The sequence below is a fragment of the Schistocerca gregaria genome, unplaced genomic scaffold (assembly GCF_023897955.1).
Source record: "Schistocerca gregaria isolate iqSchGreg1 unplaced genomic scaffold, iqSchGreg1.2 ptg000638l, whole genome shotgun sequence".
In the NCBI taxonomy this organism is placed as follows: domain Eukaryota; kingdom Metazoa; phylum Arthropoda; class Insecta; order Orthoptera; family Acrididae; genus Schistocerca; species Schistocerca gregaria.
Genome location: NW_026062024.1, coordinates 80,001 through 87,500, shown reverse-complemented (window position 1 = coordinate 87,500; position 7,500 = coordinate 80,001). Strand labels below are relative to the sequence as shown.

At 51.5% G+C, this 7,500-nt stretch overlaps 2 non-coding genes and 1 pseudogene across 2 annotated transcripts; all 3 read left to right on the top strand.

The window, feature by feature from the left end:
* The first annotated feature begins 4,528 nt into the window (after positions 1-4,528).
* Positions 4,529-6,421, top strand: LOC126317605 (small subunit ribosomal RNA). The gene has a single exon (XR_007556756.1). It is a non-coding gene; the product is annotated as a small subunit ribosomal RNA (ribosomal RNA).
* A 362-nt stretch (positions 6,422-6,783) lies between these two features.
* LOC126317596 (5.8S ribosomal RNA) lies at positions 6,784-6,938 on the top strand. Its single transcript, XR_007556748.1, has one exon. It is a non-coding gene; the product is annotated as a 5.8S ribosomal RNA (ribosomal RNA).
* Positions 6,939-7,126: 188 nt separating this feature from the next.
* LOC126317623 (large subunit ribosomal RNA) overlaps positions 7,127-7,500 on the top strand; it is a 4,661-nt pseudogene continuing 4,287 nt past the window's right edge.

Below are 7,500 nucleotides of genomic sequence, written 5' to 3'. Positions count from 1 at the left end.
TGTGGCTGTACCAGTTTATCGCTTAACCTAACTGTGGCTGTACCAGTTTATCGCTTAACCTAACTGTGGCTGTACCAGATTATCGCTTAACCTAACTGTGGCTGTACCAGATTATCGCTTAACCTAACTGTGGCTGTACCAGATTATCGCTTAACCTAACTGTGGCTGTACCAGATTATCGCTTAACCTAACTGTGGCTGTACCAGATTATCGCTTAACCTAACTCAATTTGTCCCTTAACCTAACTCAATTTGTCCCTTAACCTAACTCAATTTGTCCCTTAACCTAACTCAATTTGTCCCTTAACCTAACTCAATTTGTCCCTTAACCTAACTCAATTTGTCCCTTAACCTAACTCAATTTGTCCCTTAACCTAACTCAATTTGTCCCTTAACCTAACTCAATTTGTCCCTTAACCTAACTCAATTTGTCCCTTAACCTAACTCAATTTGTCCCTTAACCTAACTCAATTTGTCCCTTAACCTAACTCAATTTGTCCCTTAACCTAACTCAATTTGTCCCTTAACCTAACTCAAGTTGTCCCTTAACCTAACTCAAGTTGTCCCTTAACCTAACTCAAGTTGTCCCTTAACCTAACTCAAGTTGTCCCTTAACCTAACTCAAGTTGTCCCTTAACCTAACTCAAGTTGTCCCTTAACCTAACTCAAGTTGTCCCTTAACCTAACTCAAGTTGTCCCTTAACCTAACTCAAGTTGTCCCTTAACCTAACTCAAGTTGTCCCTTAACCTAACTCAAGTTGTCCCTTAACCTAACTCAAGTTGTCCCTTAACCTAACTCAAGTTGTCCCTTAACCTAACTCAAGTTGTCCCTTAACCTAACTCAAGTTGTCCCTTAACCTAACTCAAGTTGTCCCTTAACCTAACTCAAGTTGTCCCTTAACCTAACTCAAGTTGTCCCTTAACCTAACTCAATTTGTCCCTTAACCTAACTCAAGTTGTCCCTTAACCTAACTCAAGTTGTCCCTTAACCTAACTCAAGTTGTCCCTTAACCTAACTCAAGTTGTCCCTTAACCTAACTCAAGTTGTCCCTTAACCTAACTCAAGTTGTCCCTTAACCTAACTCAAGTTGTCCCTTAACCTAACTCAAGTTGTCCCTTAACCTAACTCAAGTTGTCCCTTAACCTAACTCAAGTTGTCCCTTAACCTAACTCAAGTTGTCCCTTAACCTAACTCAAGTTGTCCCTTAACCTAACTCAAGTTGTCCCTTAACCTAACTCAAGTTGTCCCTTAACCTAACTCAATTTGTCCCTTAACCTAACTCAAGTTGTCCCTTAACCTAACTCAAGTTGTCCCTTAACCTAACTCAATTTGTCCCTTAACCTAACTCAATTTGTCCCTTAACCTAACTCAAGTTGTCCCTTAACCTAACTCAAGTTGTCCCTTAACCTAACTCAAGTTGTCCCTTAACCTAACTCAAGTTGTCCCTTAACCTAACTCAAGTTGTCCCTTAACCTAACTCAAGTTGTCCCTTAACCTAACTCAAGTTGTCCCTTAACCTAACTCAAGTTGTCCCTTAACCTAACTCAAGTTGTCCCTTAACCTAACTCAAGTTGTCCCTTAACCTAACTCAAGTTGTCCCTTAACCTAACTCAAGTTGTCCCTTAACCTAACTCAAGTTGTCCCTTAACCTAACTCAAGTTGTCCCTTAACCTAACTCAAGTTGTCCCTTAACCTAACTCAAGTTGTCCCTTAACCTAACTCAAGTTGTCCCTTAACCTAACTCAAGTTGTCCCTTAACCTAACTCAATTTGTCCCTTAACCTAACTCAATTTGTCCCTTAACCTAACTCAATTTGTCCCTTAACCTAACTCAAGTTGTCCCTTAACCTAACTCAATTTGTCCCTTAACCTAACTCAATTTGTCCCTTAACCTAACTCAATTTGTCCCTTAACCTAACTCAATTTGTCCCTTAACCTAACTCAAGTTGTCCCTTAACCTAACTCAAGTTGTCCCTTAACCTAACCCACGTTGTCCCTTAACCTAACCCACGTTGTCCCTTAACCTAACCGACGTTGTCCCTTAACCTAACCGACGTTGTCCCTTAACCTAACCGACGTTGTCCCTTAACCTAACCGATGTTGTCCCTTAACCTAACCGACGTTGTCCCTTAACCTAACCGACGTTGTCCCTTAACCTAACCGACGTTGTCCCTTAACCTAACCCACGTTGTCCCTTAACCTAACCCACGTTGTCCCTTAACCTAACCCACGTTGTCCCTTAACCTAACCCACGTTGTCCCTTAACCTAACCCACGTTGTCCCTTAACCTAACCCACGTTGTCCCTTAACCTAACCCACGTTGTCCCTTAACCTAACCCACGTTGTCCCTTAACCTAACCCACGTTGTCCCTTAACCTAACCCACGTTGTCCCTTAACCTAACCCACGTTGTCCCTTAACCTAACCCACGTTGTCCCTTAACCTAACCCACGTTGTCCCTTAACCTAACCCACGTTGTCCCTTAACCTAACCCACGTTGTCCCTTAACCTAACCCACGTTGTCCCTTAACCTAACCCACGTTGTCCCTTAACCTAACCCACGTTGTCCCTTAACCTAACCCACGTTGTCCCTTAACCTAACCCACGTTGTCCCTTAACCTAACCCACGTTGTCCCTTAACCTAACCCACGTTGTCCCTTAACCTAACCCACGTTGTCCCTTAACCTAACCCACGTTGTCCCTTTGCCTAACATAGTTCACTGCTCGGAATCTCTGGTGTCGTTGTTATCCTCATGTAGATGTCTTGCGAGTGTTGCTTACTTTCCACATATTCCTGCTATCCACTGTCAATTGTACTGCAATAGGACTATATCGCCGACCCCCCCCCTCCCCCCCCTCTGTCCCCCTCTGTCCCCCTCTTTGTGTCTCTGTCCTCTCAAGCTGGTCGGTCTGGCGTTTGAGTGTTAAATGAGCCTCGCAGCTGTTCAGTTGCATTCAGATGTCGACGCCCTCAGTGTACGTCGTGGTATGGTCTGTGTCCATTGTCCGCTGATGTCGTACGCGTAACCCACACGCTGTACCGATCATCGGTCGTTACGTACAGAGTGAAGTAGTGTGATACGTGTGACCGTACGCTGGCTGTGCCCAACGGTGTCGAATCTCAATTTCCATATGTTGTGCTTGATGCTACTTGTCTCGTCTCCCAATAACAGCTAGGTTGCACTGTGGTACGCCGTAGAGGCGTGTGGGAGGAACGTACGAACGCATTGTATGTCACCCTGGGTCGCTGGGGGTGGTGGTGCGGTGAGTCAGGTCAGGTCAGGTCAGCGTGAGCCGTCTGATGTAGTGACGCGTGTATTCCGACTTTGTCGTATTGCCTCACACAAAGTGCTACCCTGGTGGACCGCGTTCCATATCTGGGACATGCCGCAGATGCCGGTTGACAGTGGATCGCGGAAGGTACATCGCATACGTGCGCGGGCCACCTTCCACGTGTTCTCTTCTGCACATGTCGCAGTGTGTATGTGGTCTGATGTAGCGTGTCGTGACACATGACATCCTGGCATGCAAGAATTGTTGAATTCGCAAATGTAGGTGGACATCTACGTTTACTGCCCAAGATACGCAAATGAACTGGAAATCCGTTGTTGAGCGGTTGTTCACGCTGGAGGTGAATCTGTGATGGCGACGATCGGTACAGCTATTAACCGGTTGTTTCAGCGGTACCCGCCACATCCACACGCGTGACTAGGCCCATGTGGGTATGAAGCGATACGCGGCGGTGGCTTGGTGGGACTGTTCCCGGCCGGTGAAGGGGGGCCGCCCGGCGTGTTGGCCGCGCGCTGCGTGGGCGCACGCGCAACAGGCGGCTGGTGGGGGGCGCCGAGTGGCAGGAGCGCCAGCCGACGGGCCCGGCAGGCGGCGCAGCTACGCTGCGGCGCACCCTGCACGCGGCGCCTGGCGGCCAAAGTTGGTTCAGCCGAGCCCGGTGCGAAGCGCGGTGGACATCTGCAGTGTGCTGGTCTGATTGAGGACTGTGTGCGTTGAGGATGCGCCGCCGCCTGGCACTCGGCGCCGCGACGCCGTCTGCTGCTCGGTCGCCCCAGCGGTTCTCGCAGGTGGTTTGTATCGCAGTTGTGCGGACGTGTTGGCGCGTGCGCTGTGCTGGGAGAGTTCGCTTCTGCACCCAAGTGGGGCTTTGCCCTTGTGTGGCGCTGGCGTTGGAGCTGCCGGTCACCATAGGTGGCGCGTGTTGTCTCCCGCCGGCAATGCCACGACAGCACGCTCCCGGGCCTCTGTCGGCAGCGGCAAGCTCAGTTGGGAGCAAGGGTGTTCGCACTAAAACCGTCTACTCGCCTAACTCCGGGCGATTGCGCCTCTCTCGAAACCGACCAAGTACCTAGGACGGCGCTGCGCGCCGCCGGGACCTGAGAGGGTTTCGAGGTGTATCGTGCAGGGGAGCTCGGCCTCCTCCTGTTTGCAGAATAATTGAGCGGACGCTTGCGTGTTCGCGCGGGCCCCCGGGACACACTCCCGGGCGGCCGGCTGCTCAGCTCTAGTTGACGCAGCTCCCTGGTTGATCCTGCCAGTAGTCATATGCTTGTCTCAAAGATTAAGCCATGCATGTCTCAGTACAAGCCGCATTAAGGTGAAACCGCGAATGGCTCATTAAATCAGTTATGGTTCCTTAGATCGTACCCACGTTACTTGGATAACTGTGGTAATTCTAGAGCTAATACATGCAAACAGAGTCCCGACCAGAGATGGAAGGGACGCTTTTATTAGATCAAAACCAATCGGATTGGCTTGTCTGGTCCGTTTGCCTTGGTGACTCTGAATAACTTTGGGCTGATCGCACGGTCCTCGTACCGGCGACGCATCTTTCAAATGTCTGCCTTATCAACTGTCGATGGTAGGTTCTGCGCCTACCATGGTTGTAACGGGTAACGGGGAATCAGGGTTCGATTCCGGAGAGGGAGCCTGAGAAACGGCTACCACATCCAAGGAAGGCAGCAGGCGCGCAAATTACCCACTCCCGGCACGGGGAGGTAGTGACGAAAAATAACGATACGGGACTCATCCGAGGCCCCGTAATCGGAATGAGTACACTTTAAATCCTTTAACGAGTATCTATTGGAGGGCAAGTCTGGTGCCAGCAGCCGCGGTAATTCCAGCTCCAATAGCGTATATTAAAGTTGTTGCGGTTAAAAAGCTCGTAGTTGGATTTGTGTCCCACGCTGTTGGTTCACCGCCCGTCGGTGTTTAACTGGCATGTATCGTGGGACGTCCTGCCGGTGGGGCGAGCCGAAGGGGTGCTTTCGCGTCCCGAGGCGGACCCCGTTTAAATCCTACCAGGGTGCTCTTTGTTGAGTGTCTCGGTGGGCCGGCACGTTTACTTTGAACAAATTAGAGTGCTTAAAGCAGGCAAGCCCGCCTGAATACTGTGTGCATGGAATAATGGAATAGGACCTCGGTTCTATTTTGTTGGTTTTCGGAACCCGAGGTAATGATTAATAGGGACAGGCGGGGGCATTCGTATTGCGACGTTAGAGGTGAAATTCTTGGATCGTCGCAAGACGAACAGAAGCGAAAGCATTTGCCAAGTATGTTTTCATTAATCAAGAACGAAAGTTAGAGGTTCGAAGGCGATCAGATACCGCCCTAGTTCTAACCATAAACGATGCCAGCCAGCGATCCGCCGCAGTTCCTCCGATGACTCGGCGGGCAGCCTCCGGGAAACCAAAGCTTTTGGGTTCCGGGGGAAGTATGGTTGCAAAGCTGAAACTTAAAGGAATTGACGGAAGGGCACCACCAGGAGTGGAGCCTGCGGCTTAATTTGACTCAACACGGGAAACCTCACCAGGCCCGGACACCGGAAGGATTGACAGATTGATAGCTCTTTCTTGATTCGGTGGGTGGTGGTGCATGGCCGTTCTTAGTTGGTGGAGCGATTTGTCTGGTTAATTCCGATAACGAACGAGACTCTAGCCTGCTAACTAGTCGCGTGACATCCTTCGTGCTGTCAGCGATTACTTTTCTTCTTAGAGGGACAGGCGGCTTCTAGCCGCACGAGATTGAGCAATAACAGGTCTGTGATGCCCTTAGATGTTCTGGGCCGCACGCGCGCTACACTGAAGGAATCAGCGTGTCTTCCTAGGCCGAAAGGTCGGGGTAACCCGCTGAACCTCCTTCGTGCTAGGGATTGGGGCTTGCAATTGTTCCCCATGAACGAGGAATTCCCAGTAAGCGCGAGTCATAAGCTCGCGTTGATTACGTCCCTGCCCTTTGTACACACCGCCCGTCGCTACTACCGATTGAATGATTTAGTGAGGTCTTCGGACTGGTACGCGGCATCGACTCTGTCGTTGCCGATGCTACCGGAAAGATGACCAAACTTGATCATTTAGAGGAAGTAAAAGTCGTAACAAGGTTTCCGTAGGTGAACCTGCGGAAGGATCATTACCGACTAGACTGCATGTCTTTCGATGTGCGTGTCGTGTCGCGCAACACGCTACCTGTACGGCAGTGGCCGTGCGCCGCGTGCGGAACCACGCGTGCCTCTCAAAACTAGCGGAAGTGTTGTTGTTGTGTGGTACGAGCGCTGAAGCTCTGGAGCGGCTGGCCTGCGGTACCTGGCGCCTGGCGCCGGTTTTGAATGACGTTCGCCCGAGTGCCTGTCCGCTCCGGTGTGGAGCCGTACGACGCCCATCGGCTGTGAGGCCGTTGGACACAAAAAAAATAGTGGAACAGGGGCCGTCAGACGCCTCAGTCCCGCAAATGCTACTGTCTTGAAAGAGACAGTGGGAGACTGAAAAGGAAAAGATCACCCAGGACGGTGGATCACTCGGCTCGTGGGTCGATGAAGAACGCAGCAAATTGCGCGTCGACATGTGAACTGCAGGACACATGAACATCGACGTTTCGAACGCACATTGCGGTCCATGGATTCCGTTCCCGGGCCACGTCTGGCTGAGGGTCGGCTACGTATACTGAAGCGCGCGGCGTTTGTCCCGCTTCGGAGACGTGGGAGTGTCGTGGTCGCCTGTGTGGCCGGCCGCGTCTCCTTAAACGTGCGATGCGCGCCCGTCGCCTGGCGGTTCGCATACCGGTACTTTCTCGGTAGCGTGCACAGCCGGCTGGCGGTGTGGCGTGCGACACCTCGTACAACGACCTCAGAGCAGGCGAGACTACCCGCTGAATTTAAGCATATTACTAAGCGGAGGAAAAGAAACTAACAAGGATTCCCCCAGTAGCGGCGAGCGAACAGGGAAGAGTCCAGCACCGAACCCCGCAGGCTGCCGCCTGTCGTGGCATGTGGTGTTTGGGAGGGTCCACTACCCCGACGCCTCGCGCCGAGCCCAAGTCCAACTTGAATGAGGCCACGGCCCGTAGAGGGTGCCAGGCCCGTAGCGGCCGGTGCGAGCGTCGGCGGGACCTCTCCTTCGAGTCGGGTTGCTTGAGAGTGCAGCTCCAAGTGGGTGGTAAACTCCATCTGAGACTAAATATGACCACGAGACCGATAGCGAACAAGTACCGTGAGG